Source organism: Triticum dicoccoides, chromosome 2A (genome assembly GCF_002162155.2).
Source record: "Triticum dicoccoides isolate Atlit2015 ecotype Zavitan chromosome 2A, WEW_v2.0, whole genome shotgun sequence".
Lineage (NCBI taxonomy): Eukaryota > Viridiplantae > Streptophyta > Magnoliopsida > Poales > Poaceae > Triticum > Triticum dicoccoides.
Window position 1 is genome coordinate 371621968 of NC_041382.1, and position 16096 is coordinate 371638063.

The following is a 16096-nucleotide window of genomic DNA, read 5'->3' on the forward strand; positions in this document are numbered from 1 at the left end:
CTAATTGGAGTAGGAGAAGAAGGAAGAGGGAGAGAGAGGGAAGGAAAGGGGGGCGGCCCCCCACCCAATTTAGATTGGGCTTGGGGGCTCCCTCCACCTGGCCGCCTCCTCCTCTCTCCCACTAAGGCCCAATAAGGCCCATTGACTCCTCGGGGGGTTCCGGTAAACCCCCGGTACTCCGGTAAATGCCCGAACTCATCCGGATCCATTCCAATGTCCAAATATAGCCTTCCAATATATCGATCTTTATGTCTCGACCATTTTGAGACTCCTCGTCACGTCCGTGATCACATCCGGGACTATGAACTACATTAGGTACATCAAAGCACATAAACTCATAATACCCATCATCATTGAACGTTAAGCGTGCAGACCCTACGGGTTCGAGAACTATGTAGACATGACCGAGACTCACTTCCGATCAATAACCAATAGCGGAACCTGGATGCTCATATTGGTTCCTACATATTCTACAATATCTTTATCGGTCAAACCGCATAATAACATACATTGTTCCCTTTGTCATCGGTATGTTACTTGCCCGAGATTCGATCATCGGTATCTCAATACCTAGTTCAATCTCATTAGCGGCAAGTCTCTTTACTCGTTCTGTAATGCATCATCCCGCAACTAACTCATTAGTCACATTGCTTGCAAGGCTTATAGTGATGTGCATTACCGAGAGGGCCCAGAGATACCTCTCCGACATTCGGAGTGACAAATCCTAATCTCGATCTATGCCAACTCACCAAACACCATCGGAGATACCCTATAGAGCATCGTTGTAAACACACAATTACGTTGTGACGTTTGATAGCACACTAAGTGTTCCTCCGGTATTCGGGAGTTGCATAATCTCATAGTCATGGGAACATGTATAAGTTATGAAGAAAGCAATAGCAATAAACTAAACGATCATAGTGCTAAGCTAACTGATGGGTCAAGTCAATCACATAATTCTCTAATGATGTGATCCCGTTCATCAAATGATGACTCTTGTCCATGGCTAGGAAACTTAACCATCTTTGATTAACGAGCTAGTCAAGTAGAGGCATAGTAGTGACACTCTGTTTGTCTATGTATTCACACATGTACTAAGTTTCCGGTTAATACAATTCTAGCATGAATAATAAACATTTATCATGATATTAGGAAATATAAATAACAACTTTATTATTGCCTCTAGGGCATATTTCCTTCAGTCTCCCACTTGGACTAGAGTCAATAATCTAGATTACAATGTAATGATTCTAACACCCATGTTGTCTTGGTGTTGATCATGTTTTGCTCATGAGAGAGGCTTACTCAACGGGTCCGCAACATTCAGATCCATATGTATCTTGCAAATTTCTATGTCTCCCTCCTTGACTTGATCGCGGATGGAATTGACGCGTCTCTTGATTTGCTTGGTTCTCTTGTGAAATCTGGATTCCTTTGCTAAGGCAATTGCACCAGTATTGTCACAAAAGATTTTCATTGGACCCGATGCACTAGGTATGACACCTAGATCGGATATGAACTCCTTCATCCAGACTCCGTCATTTGTTGCTTCCAAAGCAGCTATGTAGTCCGCTTCACATGTAGATCCCGCCACGACGCTCTGCTTGGAACTGCACCAACTCACAGCTCCACCATTCAATAAAAACATGTATCTGGTTTGTGACTCGGAGTCATCCGGCTCAGTGTCAAAGCTTGCATCGCCTTAGCTGTTTACGACGAGCTCTTTGTCACCTCCATAAACGAGAAACATATCCTTAGTCCTTTTCAGGTATTTCAGGATGTTCTTGACCGATGTCGAGTGATCCACTCCTGGATTACTTTGGTACCTCCCTGCTAAACTAATAGCAAGGCACACATCAGGTCTGGTACATAGCATTGCATACAAGATAGAACCTATGGCTGAAGCATAGCGAATGACTTTCATTTTCTCTCTATCTTCTGAAGTGGTCGGGCATTGAGTCTGGCTCAACTTCACACCTTGTAACACAGGAAAGAACCCTTTCTTTGCTTGATCCATTTTGAACTTATTCAAAACTTTATCAAGGTATGTGCTTTGTGAAAGTCCAATTAAGCGTCTTGATCTATCTCTATAGATCTTGATGCCTGATATATAAGCAGCTTCATCGAGGTCTTTCATTGAAAAATTCTTATTCAAGTATCCTTTTATGCTATTCAGAAATTCCATATCATTTCTGATCAACAATATGTCATCCACATATAATATCAGAAATTCTATAGAGCTCCCACTCACTTTGTTGTAAATATAGGCTTCTCCAAAAGTGTGTATAAAACCATATGCTTTGATCACACTATCAAAGCGTATATTCCAACTCTGAGAGGCTTGCACCAATCCATAAATGGATCGCTGGAGCTTGCACACTTTGTTAGCACCTTTTGGATCGACAAAACCTTCTGGTTGCATCATATACAACTCTTCTTTAAGATATCCATTAAGGAATGCAATTTTGACCTCCATTTGCCAAATTTTATAATCATAAAATGTGGCAATTGCTAACATGATTCGGATGGACTTAAGCATCGCTACGGGTGAGAAGGTCTCATCGTAGTCAACTCCTTGAACTTGTCGAAAACCTTTCGCAACAAGTCCAGCTTTGTAGACAGTAATATTACCGTCAGCGTCAGTCTTCTTCTTGAAGATCCATTTATTCTCTATGGCTTGCCGATCATCGGGCATGTCAACCAAAGTCCACACTTCGTTCTGATACATGGATCCCATCTCAGATTTCATCGCCTCAAGCCATTTTGCGGAATCTAGGCTCGTCATCGCTTCCTCATAATTTGTAGGTTCATCATGGTCAAGTAACATGACTTCTAGAACAGGATTATCGTACCACTCTAGTGCGGATCTTACTCTGGTTGACCTACAAGGTTCGGTAGTAACTTGATCAGAAGTTTCATGATCATCATCATTAGCTTCCTCACTTACTGGTGTAGGAGTCACTGGAACTGATTTGTGTGATAAACTACTTTCCAACAAGGGAGAAGGTACAGTTACCTCATCAAGTTCTACTTTCCTCCCACTCACTTATTTCGAGGGAAACTCCTTCTCTAGAAAGGATCCATTCTTAGCAACGAATATCTTGCCTTTTGATCTGTGATAGAAGGTGTACCCAACAGTCTCTTTTGGGTATCCTATGAAGACACATTTTTCCGATTTGGGTTCGAGCTTATCAGGTTGATGCTTTTTCACATAAGCATCGCAGCCCCATTATCATCGTCTTGTGCCTTTTCATCTCCATCTCCAAAGCACCGTCATGATCACCATCGTCACTCGCTTGACACCTTGATCTCCATCAAAGCATCATTGTTGTCTCGCCAACTATTGCTTCCACGACTATCGCTACCGCTTAGTGATAAAGTAAAGCAATTACATGGCGATTGCATTTCATACAATAAAGCGACAACCATATGGCTCCTACCAGTTTCGATAACTATGTTACAAAACATGATCATCTCATACAACAATTTATATAATCATGTCTTGACCATATCACATCACAACATGCCCTGCAAAAACAAGTTAGACGTCCTCTACTTTGTTGTTCCAAGTTTTACGTGGCTGCTACGGGCTTCTAGCAAGAACCGTTCTTACCTACGCATCAAAACCACCACGTAGTATAGTGATTTCTTTTTGATCTTCAGAAAGAACCCTGTTCATTTAAACTGATTCAACTAAAGTTGGAGAAACAGACACCCACTATCCACCTGTGTGCGAAGCACGTTGGTAGAACCAGTCTCGTGAACACGGTCATGTAATGTCCGTCCGGGCCGCTTCATCCAACAATACCGCTGAATCAAGAAACAACTAATGATGGCAAGCAATATGTATATACCCACGCCCACAACTCCTTTGTGTTCTACTCGGGCTTATGTCAAAAAGTTTCAACCTGATAAGCTCAAACCAAAATCGGAGAAGTGCGTCTTAATAGGGTACCCAAAAGAAACTGTTGGGTACACCTTCTATCACAGATCCGAAGGCAAGATCTTTGTTGCTAAGAGTGGGTCCTTTCTAGAGAAGGAGTTTCTCTCGAAAGAAGTGAGTGGGAGGAAAGTAGAACTTGATGAGGTAATTGTACCTTCTCTCAAATTGGAAAGTAGCTCATCACTGAAATCAGTTCCAGTGATGCCTACACCAATTAGTGAGGAAGTTAATGATGATGATCATGAAACTTCAGATCAAGTTACTACCGAACCTCGTCGGTCAATCAGAGTACATTCCGCACCAGAGTTGTACGGTAATCCTGTTTTGGAAGTCATGTACTAGACCATGACGAACCTACGAACTATGAGGAAGCGATGATGAGCCCAGATTCCGCGAAATGGCTTAAGGCCATGAAATCTGAGGTGGGATCCATGTATGAGTACAAAGTATGGACTTTGATTGACTTGCCCGATGATCGGTGAGCCATTTAGAATAAATGGATATTCAAGAGGAAGACGGATGCTGATAGTAGTGTTACTATCTACAAAGCTCGAATTGTCGCAAAAGGTTTTCGACAAGTTCAAGGTATTGACTACAATGAGATTTTCTCACTCGTATCGATGCTTAAAAATCTGTCTGAATCATGTTAGCAGCTGCCGCATTTTATGAAATCTGACAAATGGATATCAAAACTACATTCCTTAATGGATTTATTAAAAGGGAGTTGTATATGTCGGCGTTCTGGGAACGGGGGTCCCTAGACTTGCCTGCGTGCGGCCCACGGCGTGGCTCTACGAGCAGGCCTGTACGACCCATCTTCACCAGCAAAGACTCAAGACCCTCGCGAGGGGCCAAGACTCGTGAGGCGGATGACACAAGATCTCCTTAGGAGCGGCCTTACCAGGCTGGCTCGCGAGGAGCGGAGAGTTCAAGGCCAGGCAAACCTCGCGAGGTTCTAGTGACGTGAGCCATGACGACCAAAGACAGGCGGGCGCCAGCACGCGTAGCGTCCTTGTTTCCTCTTTGGTGCTAAGGGGGCAAGCGCATGCGCGGAGTACCGAGGCATCAGGCAAAGGTTTCCATATTGGTGCAATGATACCAAGACCAGCAGGACGGTAAGAGGAGGTCACCATGGAGCCCAAGGCGGCATCACCACCAGAGCCTTTTGCAGGCGAAGACCACTTTTGTCAGGATAAGCTGTACTAGTTGTCCCCTTTCAAATTGGCCATTGTTGGCTCCCTTACCACTCAATATTTGGGGAGAGGACTAGGGCCTCTATAAATAGGACTAGCCACCACACTAGAGGAGGGGGAGTTAATCAAATCCTCACACACACAAGTTTGCCAAGCACAAGAACACCTCAACCTCAAGAGGCTGTTCTTCCCTTTGTAATGTTCATCATCAGCCCAAGAGCCAATCCACCACCACCACAATGGAGTAGGCTATTACACCTCAACGGTGCCCCGAACCAGTATAAATCTCATGTCCCTTGTGTTGTGAGTTCATCGAGTTAGTTCGTAAGATATTAGCCGAGTTAGGACGTGGATCGGTAAGGGGGAAATCTTCGCGCAGACCCCAGAGTTCGAACCTTAAGGGTTTTGCCGGAACCCGTGATCTGACATTTGGCGCGCCAGGTAGGGGTGCGCCGGAATCTTTCTTCCGTCGATTCACGCTCCACCATCTCCACGCCCGCTCCCCCATGGTGGGCGCCCCTCCAGCCAGATCTACTGGTGCCCACAGTAGCGCTCGGGGGCTCCGAGCTCTTGCCCCCGCCTTGCGGCAGGTGCAGTGGCCACCCAAGTTCAAGCCAGAGATGCCGCCACGCTACGACGGCGCGGCGGACCTGTCGGCTTTCCTGCTGGCGTACGAGGAGGCCGTTCTGGAAGCCGGGGGCGACGGCAAGATCATGGCCAACTGGTTCCCAATGGCCCTTGTAGGCGCGCTGCGCGCCTGGCTCCTCCATTTGCTGGAGTCTTCTGTCGCCACCTGGGAGGAGCTGTGCAACCTCTTCATCGCTCGCTTCGGGGAACCGGTGGCCCCCATCATCGCAGCTCTTCTCGGCGGTTCGCAAGCACCACCCTCAGATCGGCATGTCAAGCCGTACTTTCACCATATCGGCGCCACTTCCAGGCGCCCGGGGGCTCCGCCAGGCTGGGTCGCGCCTAAGGCCGACCTCACCTTCGACTCAGAGGATCGTCCCGCCTCCACCGTCGGCTCGGGTGCGCTCCCGATGCTGTGCGCACCCACCATCTGCCATGTATCCATCACCAAGACGCTCGTCGACGGCGGCGCCGGCCTCAATGTGCTCTCCGTCGAGGCCTTCAGCATCCTTCATGTACCGTTCGAGCGGCTCCGCCCCAGCAAGCCCTTCTCGATGGTTGGCGGAGGCTCCGCCCGCTCCCTGGGGCAGATCCGCCTCCCCGTGACCTTTGGAGAACGCAACAACTACCGCACCGAACTCATCGACTTCGACGTCGCCTACATCCGCCTGCAATACAACGCCATCCTCGGGTATGCAGCCCTGGCCAAGTTCATGGCGGTGACCCATCACAGCTGCAATGTCCTCAAGATGCCGGGAAGCGGCGGAATCATCACAGTCCCGTGCAAGGAAAGGGACGCGGTGTGCTCCCTCGAGCGTGCCTTCCAAGCTGCAGTAATCGACGACCCCGACAGCCAGGGCAAGCACCCACCTGATGCCACCCCCAAGAAGAAGAAGCAGTCGCGCTACACAGGGCCTCAGGAAAGCGGTGCCTCATCAGGATCGACGCCCGCGCCTGGGGCGCCTCCCTCCATCACATAGGAAAGCATGCCCAGCGCCCCTCTCGGGCAGGGCTCGGGGGCTCTCTTCTGGAGGGCCTCAGACTTTGCCAACATCACGAGGGAGGCTCTTGGGTACCACTTGGAGGCGTGCTTCACGACACGTTTCCCTCAGGAGAACATAGGGCAAGGAGTGCCCACCGTTCAGGAGTTCATCACCAAGACCACTCAGGAACTGCAAGACGCAAGGGCCATGGGCGGCGACCGCCGCTCACCAGGCGCAGCTCCCCATCCAGGCGAGGATGTCGGGCTGCGCATCTACATCGACGTCCCAGGGCTCAACCGGGCTGCCTCTCAGGAGCTTTTCTGGCCTTCGCATGTGGGACGCTGCGAGGGCCCACCTCACAGCTATGTCCGCATGCCTTTTGGCCTGCCGAGCATGGTGACCGCCTATCAGCGCAACCTGCGGAGCATCCTGGCGGCTCGGGAGGCCAGGCACCACGCTATGCTAATAGAGATGAAGACGGTCCTCAAGGAACCCCCTGGACCCCCAGAGCCTCCCGAGGCTCAGGGCCCCGGTGGCTCATGAGGACTAGCCCCTTCGTCGCATACCTTCAGCTGCCCCAACTCTCCTTCATCAACAGAACCAGGTGACATTTTCCGAGTTCATTCAGCTGGGAGCGCCCCCAGGTCTGCATCATTCCCAGGCCGCGTGGGTCCGTCCCTGTGGCATGTATCTTTCCTTTCTTATGTCTTTAGCTTACCTTGTTGGGGGCGCCCCTCGGGCTGCATCATCCCCAAGCCGCTCGGGCCTGACACAGTGGCATGCATCTCCCTTGCATTTACCTGAGCTAGGTTTCCATTCATGCTTAATCTATCTATGACTATCACCTGCTTGATTGTCGCCCACCATGGGAGCCGCACGCCGGTCGTCTTTCTTCAGGACCCTTCGCGTGAGTAAGTTAAGCACGATGTCTGTGCTCGGGCCCGTCCCTGCAGCGTCGATAAATCCAGAGGTTGAGCTCTGTCTGGCGGGCCGGCCCCATTCACGTCACCTCCTAGGGCTGTTGGTGCTTGGCTTTCTCACGTGATGACCTCAGGAGATTCGTTCGGCGCAGGTTGTCTAACCATCTCGCAGGACCAACACAACGAACAAGAACCAAGACCAGGCGCAGCCCGCCTTGAGGTAGGGCCTCGTGAGTCCCTCGCTGGCTCACAAGTGCCCAGACACACCTCGTCTAGCCCTGTTGTGCAAGCCACGTGTCAGGGCGGGGCTGTACATGCCCCGGGGGCTCTCCGCAGTAGAGAGTCCCCTCTCACGCACCAGAAGCGAACCAGCAATCACCACGGCGACCGGTGCCCTTCCTCGCGCTAACTTGCAGGAACTTCCTGAGGGCCACAGCAGGCGGCACTGCGAGCTTCCTCTTCTCACATGCAATCCGCTTGCGCGTTAAAAGGGGGGCTCCTAAGCATCGCGTCTCAGGAGCTCCTACTGGCTCTCCTGCCCTCACCCCCTGGCCTTGACCACGGCATGCGACCTGGCATACCAGCAGCGGCTGAGCATGCTCGAGGGCCGGGACCTGAGGACGTAGAGCACAAAGGACAGCGTGGGAGAGGGGGAGACTCGTATGGGCCCGACCTAGCTACACTATGGTGACCGGCGTGCGAGTTCGGCACGACTCGAGGAGCCGACCCCGTACAACTAAGATAAGTTCTCGCTCAGGATCCACCAGTCGCTACGGCACGAGACCCTCGCTCACTCCCTTCACTGCCCTGCTGCGGCAACGTTTTCTTCCTTTCCCATCCTAAGACAGCTACTTGCACGCTAAAGGGTGCCTCTTGAGCATCATGCCTCAGGAGCTCTTACTGGACCTCGGGCCGCTCACCTCCTGGCCTTGACCATGGCACGCGACCTGGCATACCAGCGACGGCTGCAGCCTGCCTCGGGACCGGGACCTGTCAGCGTAGAGGACCAAGCTGCCGCAGGATTGTGAAGGGAAGGCCAAGCCTCGGCAGTATATGCACACGCAAATCTTCATAATGAGGGCTATGTTGACAAAAGGCATTACAGACGCTTTACACGCCCCCACAGGGTTCATTTCTTGATTCCTCGCAGGGAACAAAAGGGAAGGAATTCCAAGGAGTTCTATCTACACGCACCAGATGTCGTCGACGCCATCATCAACAGAGGGCCACGTGTGCACCTCGGCTCAGAGCGACCGGTTTACCATGCATTGCCAGCCCAGAGACCATGTCTTCTGGCAACACACAACATCTTGGTACAGAATAACAACCGCTTTATTGATGCTAGCGGAACTGAGTTACGACACAACAGCTGTCGAGGCCAAGCAGCACACTCGGTGCGGCTGAACAATATGTACATTATTTGGTGAACATAAAGGGGCCTTGATCCGAACAACTACGTGGCAGCGGAATAACGTCGTGGCGGAAGCTCCATATCACAGGGACACCGATGTGGACATGATCTAGACTCAAACAATGCTCCTCTCCAATGATACTTTCCTGAAATCTGGCATGACACGCCAAGTCAGTACATTGAATGTACTTGCAAGCTCACAACATGCATAATCATAATGACAAACAATATTATGATATTTAACCAATTATTACAATGCAACACTATATGTCAACATGTTGTGATCATGCTCGAACATCCCTCGGGACAGCTTACCAACCGTGATCATCTCTAGATCACAAACACACCACCAAAGTGGTCAGATTAAAAACACACCACCAAAGTGGTCTTTCTCAAGAACAACTCGTGATCCTTACGGTGATCACAACCACGACCATCATTTGGTCCCAAATACCTCGATGGCCTTTCTGCCATCCATCACTAATGCAAAGTTCATAGTTTAGTGTGCAATTTTTATTAAACGTTGACTCATGGTGGGACCTACTATGAGGTGTCCGTAACCGTGGACTCGGCTATCGATAGATTACACACTCTGCAGAGGTAGCACACCGTACCCACACCATGGAACCCATGGCCTCGCACTCCCATTCGGGTGGACCAACGACATTCCGTCAAAACCCCTCCATTACCACAGCACTCTCCCGGCCACTCCGATCCAAATCACCAACGGGCTGGTCCTGGGTGGCCCCGTGTCTACCAAAGACACCCCGACCACCATCGTGCTCAAAACACTCCCACTCAGGGACTCGGCACCATAATCTCATCAACGAGCACACAAGATTATGTCTGCTTACCGGGCCAGGGCAAGCATGACATAACCTTCCCTAGATGGAGGCACCGACCAGAGGTCGTGTCAATGGACTGAATCAAGGCCTTCCCACAAAGGCAAATGTGGTTGCACTGGAAAGAAACTCGATTCAGCGGCACCATGACCCAGTCAACGGTATATTCAAGTTGAGTTCTATTCAGGTTTAACCTTAAACTAAAAATGACCGGTGTCATAGCATGCCATGAAATGCAAAACAACACATGCATCATATAGAGATAAAAATGACCGATGTCATCCTTATACACACCAAGCATAACGTCAACAACTCAAATTACTCTACTTGCTCAAATAACTCACAACTTAACCAAAATATTTTGCAACAAGTTTTTATTGATTTCTTACACAAGAAAGTAACTCCGATAAATTTCTCTTATGCTTGTCAAAAAGATTTCACTATCAACAACTCTTACTTTCTTTATCACTAAGTTGGGTTCAAACATTCTGTAAGACAAGTAATATGATTAAACAAGTATTTAACAAAACATTTTCTAACAAATTTTTATCAATCTAAGAGGGCAAAAACATAGCTTTAAATAATTTCTAACATGCATAACAAAATTATTTCTAACATCACCTCAAATAAATCTTATCTTGCTTTATCCACTAAACTAGTTTCAACCATTCTGTAGATCAAGCATAACAACTAACCAATGTTTAATAGAATATGAATAACTCCATAATCATTTAAATGCATGGATTAATCATTTCAATCAAGTAAGAAAATCACAAAAATTGAAATGGCACCATGAAAATGTTGTTGTGGCTTACCTCAGTGCAGATGAGGTTCACAAGCCTCCTGGTGATCCTCAAGAGAAGCTTCACCTTCTAAAAATAGTTTTAAACACAAAAAGGAAATATCAAGAACACTTCTGAAAATCACAAGAAATTCTAGACAGCTCAAAAAATCTCATCTTTGGTGAGCTGTTAGATTTCTTATCAAAGAACACAATGCAAAAATAATAAATTCATTTGGACTTATGGTTGAAAAGTTATAACTGTTTGAAGTGTTCTATAAATTCAAATGAATTTGAATAAAAGAAATAGACTGGGGGTGATGTCGAAGGCGTAAAGCCCAGGGACGCCACCACTCGTACTGCTTCACGCGCGTACTGAGTGGCTACTAGCGGGCCCCACTAGTCAGGTGGGGGAAGAGGGAGAAGGAAACAGAGGGGGGCCACGGCTTCGCCGGAGCTCTCGCCGGTGACGAGGGCTCCTTGGCTCAAACGAGAGGGAGGGATGGCAAGAGGGGGTTGAGGCGCACCTGCCTGTACCCGTAGCATAGCTAGGGGTAGTCGGACGGCGTCGGAATCAACCTCGCAAGCGGAGGCAGAACATGGAGGTCGCCGAAGTTGAGGAAGACGGCGAGCAGAGGCCACTCCAGGGGCTCCAAGCGGGCGAGACGGCCTCACCGGAGAGAGGCGGAGGCCCTGGAGGTGTCACCCAGGCCTGGGAGGGGCTGGAGCTACTGCGGCGACCAGAGGGGATCGCCGGCGAGCTCGAGCTCGGGGACGGCAGCCCGAGGCCTCCCCGGCCGAGCTCCGGCTTCCTACTCGATCGTGGGGTGTGTGTGAGTGTTGGATGGTGCTCGAGGAGGCTGGGGAGGGCTCTATTTATAGGCGAGCAGCGAGGGTGCTCCGGGCTCCGCAGGTGAACACCTGTCCACGGCGCCCGGCGACGAGCGGCGTCAGTGAGAGGGGGAGAAGGCGACGGAGGTCACACAGCCACTGTGGGCGGGCGGAGATGAGCATAGGATCAAGAGGATGGCGACGAGCACAGTGCGCTCCGCACTGTTGGGCTGGCCGGACCTTGCCTGTGCTCGCTGCGGTGAGCTCCGGCATCGGCGAGCGCCAGGGAGGAGTTAAGAATGTTGAGACGATGATGGTGGCGAGAGTTGGCATGGTTGGGCAGGCGGGGAAGCGAGCACGCGAGCAACAGAGGCTCGGGCGCGTCGCAGAGCGCGTCGGCTGCATGCCAGCACGCCTGGACGAACGTGGTCACCGCGTGAACTATGACATCATGTCGATCTAAGCAAAAACTCAATGTCTGGCATGTTATTTGTGGTAGTTTTGAGTGTTAACACGATTTGGTTTGGATCCAGGTGCAGTAGAGAAGTTTTCACACACCAAGTAAGTTTCTGGTTAGTAACTTGGTGATGTTACTGTGGTCAAATGGCTTGGAGTTTGAAGTTGTGCTTTGGAGGCTAGTGATAAGTTACTAAGGTAAAGATGCACAAGAAAGTTCAGGTCAAATGGAGCAAGTAAAATGGTAGTTGTTGTAGAAACCACCATTTTTGTCCACAATAGAAAAGATTTTCTGTAGCAAAAATATTCCAAAAAGTGATGAAATATTTTTGCTCAGGAAGGTGCACTAGGGTTCACAGAATATTTGTGAATTATCTCAGATTTTCCTGAGCCATAAAAATTGGGGTTGCTTTGAAGCAAACAGATCTGGCTTAGGGTTTTTGGAAAGAAAATGAATATTTTTCATTTAAGAAAAATATTCCAAAGATTATTTTTGGGTGGGTCACAAGTGAAATGATGATTTAGGAGGGAAGTGAAGAACTTGGGTGAAATCCAAGGATGCCCAAGTGTTTAAGTCCATATGAAAAGATTCAGAAACTCCAAGTTTCAAAAAAATTCAAATGAAAAATCAAGCAAATAAGAAAGGGCAAAACCCAGGCTGTCACAAACCTCCCCCGCTTAGAATGAATCTCGTCCTCGAGATTCGGTTGCTTGGGAAAACCACTCTGGATACTGGTCCCTAAGGAATTCTTCCTGCTCCCAAGTTGCTTCTGACTCTGTGTGATGCTCCCACTGAACCTTGTAAAATTTTCTGACTTTACTACGAGTGACCCTTTCCATCTAATTTAAAATTTTGAATGGTCTCTCTTCATAAGTTAAATCTTTTGCCAATTCTATCTCAGCCGTTTTAGTTCTTTTCTCAGGTGGGGATATGCATCATCTCAATTGCGAAACATGGAACACGTTGTGTATGTCTGCCAATTCCGGGGGTAGTTCCAGTTGATATGCAACTGTTCCCACTCGAGACATAATCGGGAATGGGCCAATGAATCTGGGTGCCAGCTTTCCACGAGTCTGAAATCTCTTGACTCCTTTCATAGGAGTGACTCGGAGGTATGCGTGTTCTCCGGGTTCAAAATTGACCTGCCGATGTTTGGCATCATAATAACTCTTCTGTCGAGATTTGGCCAATTGCAGTCTGTCTCGGATTTCCCTAACTTGTTTCTTAGCTTCCAGCATGAGATCCATTCCGAAGATACGGCTATCTCTAGTCTGAGACCAATTTAGAGGAGTGCGGCACTTACGGCCATACAGAGCTTCGTATGGTGACATCTTTAGACTGGTCTAGAAACTGTTGTTATAAGAGAACTCGGCATACGGCAAGCAGTCTTCCCATTTAGCACCTTTGGCTAGCACACAGGCTCGCAACATATCTTCGAGTATTTGGTTTACCCGCTCTGTCTGTCCATCTGTCTGAGGGTTATAGGCAGTACTATATGTCAGTGTTGTCCCCAAGGCTTGATGGAGACGGGACTAAAAAGCGGAGGTAAACAAAGAACCTCGGTCGGAAGTGATAGTTCGGGGTACTCCATGCAGACTAACGATCCTGGATACATACAGTTGTGCAAGTTCATTTGCTCTGTATCTGGTGCTGATCGGAATGAAATGAGCAACATTGGTCAGGGTGTCTATTATAACCCAGATTGCATCCTTGCCTCGAAGAGTCCTAGGCAATCCTGTGATGGAATCCATGCAAACGTCATCCCATTTCCACTATGAAACTGGTAGCGGTTGGAGAAGTCCGGCTGGCTTCTGATGATCTACTTTCACCTTGTTGCATATGTCGCAACAGGCTACAAAATAGGCAATGTCTTTCTTCATTCCATCCCACCAGAATATTTGTCTAAGGTCCTCATACATTTTAGTACCTCCCGGGTGAATGGAATATGCGGATTCATGGGCTTCTGACAGGATTTTCTTCTTCAAGTCCGGTTGATTTGGCACACAAATGCGTCCACAGAATCGGAGGGTACCGAATTCGTCCTTGGAGAAGTCAGAGGCCTGCTTTGCCATCTGGCACTTGGCACGTCTCTGTAGGTTGGTGTCAGCTAGTTGTGCCTTGCAGATCTCCATCTCAAGTGTGGGGGTAACTTCCAAAATATTAGCGAGGTCAGCCTCTATGATGACCAAGTTGAACTGAGCGATCTCCTCTTGGAGTTTGGTGGGCAATGATTTTAACATGACATTTAAGATGACGGGCTTTCGATTGAGCGAATCGGCAACGAAGTTGGCCTTGCCTGGATGGTAATTTATTCCAAGGTCATAATCCTTGACCAACTCTAACCATCTTCGCTGACAGAGATTTAAATCTGGCTGAGTGAAAATGTACTTGAGGCTTTTGTGGTCGGTAAAAATTTGGCACCTTTTTCCAATGAGGTAGTGTCTCCAAATTTTTAATGCATGAACCACTGCAGCCAATTCCAAATCATGGGTAGGATAATTTCCCTCATGAGGTCGTAGTTGTCGCGATGCATATGCTACTACCTTGTTGTCTTGCATCAACATGCAACCAATACCTTGTCTGAAGGCATCGCAGTACACATCAAAGCTGGGATAAATGTCTGGAAGAGTCAATACAGGTGCGGTTGTCAGTCGTATCTTCAGCTCATTAAAACTCTTCTCACAGTCTTTGTCCACTTAAACTTTGTATCCTTTTTGAGCAGCTCCGTCATGGGTTTAGCAATTTTGGAAAACCCTTCAATAAAACGACGATAGTATCCAGCTAATCCGAGGAAACTACGGATCTGTGTCACGGTCGTGGGTGGTACCCAATCGAGCACATCCTTTACTTTGCTCAGGTCCATGGCTATACCTTCTGCGGATAGTACATGTCCGAGAAATCCAACCCTCTTGAGCCAAAATTCGCACTTACTGAACTTGGCGTATAGCTGATGGTCGCGGGGCCGTTGTAGTACTGCTCGGAGGTGATCCTTGTGTTCTTCTTCACCCTTGGAGTAAATGAGGATGTCATCGATGAAGACTACCATGAATTTGTCGAGGAAGTCCATAAATACTTTGTTCATCATATGCATGAAGAAAGCAGGGGCATTGGTGAGACCAAAGGACATCACGGTATATTCGTAAAGATCGTACCGAGTAGTGAATGTGGTCTTAGGAATATCTTCCTTTTTAATCTTGAGCTGATGATATCCAGTCCGTAAATCGATTTTAGAGAATACCTTAGCCCCACTGAGCTGATCAAACAGATCATCAATCCTTGGCAGCGGGTATTTATTTTTGATGGTGACCTCATTCAGCTTGCGGTAATCTATGCACATACGGAGACTACCATCCTTTTTGCCCATGAAAATTGCAGGTGATCCCCACGGTGAGGAGCTGGGACGAATATAACCTTTCTGGAGTAATTCGTCAAGCTGTTTCTTTAGCTCCACTAATTCTGATGAGGGCATCCGGTAATACTTCTTGTATAACGGTGCGGTTCCGGGCACAAGATCTATGGCAAACTCCAGTTCCCGATCTGGTGGCATGCCTGGCAGTTCTTCTGGAAACACATCAGGGTACTCACTGACCATAGGAATAAATTCCAATTCAACCATAGCAGTGCACACTAATTCTGGCTTGGGTATATTCTTGCGAGCATAGAATTTGGTGAGCTGCCCATCCAGACTGGTCAGATTGACTTCTCGGGTTGCGCAGTTCATGCAAACTTGATATTTGGTCAACCAATTCATGCCCAATATAATATCCAACTTTTCAGACTCAAGGATTATCAGAGATGTTGGAAAGTGGACCCCGTTGATATTGATCTCGAGATCACGGCAGACCAGATTGCTCTTGATTATGGATCCCGGGGTTTGTACCAGCATATTTTTGCCCAAAATGGTGCAAGGAAAATTGTTTTGGGCGGGAAAACTCCAAGAAATAAAAGAATGGGAAGCCCCAGAGTCAAATAAAATTATGGCAGGTATGTCATTAACAGAAAACATACCAATGACGACTTTTGGCTTTTCTTGGGCTTCATCGGCGGAGATATGATGCACGTGCCCGGTGAAGTTTTACTGGTTTGGCCGCGACTCCATGAAATTGAG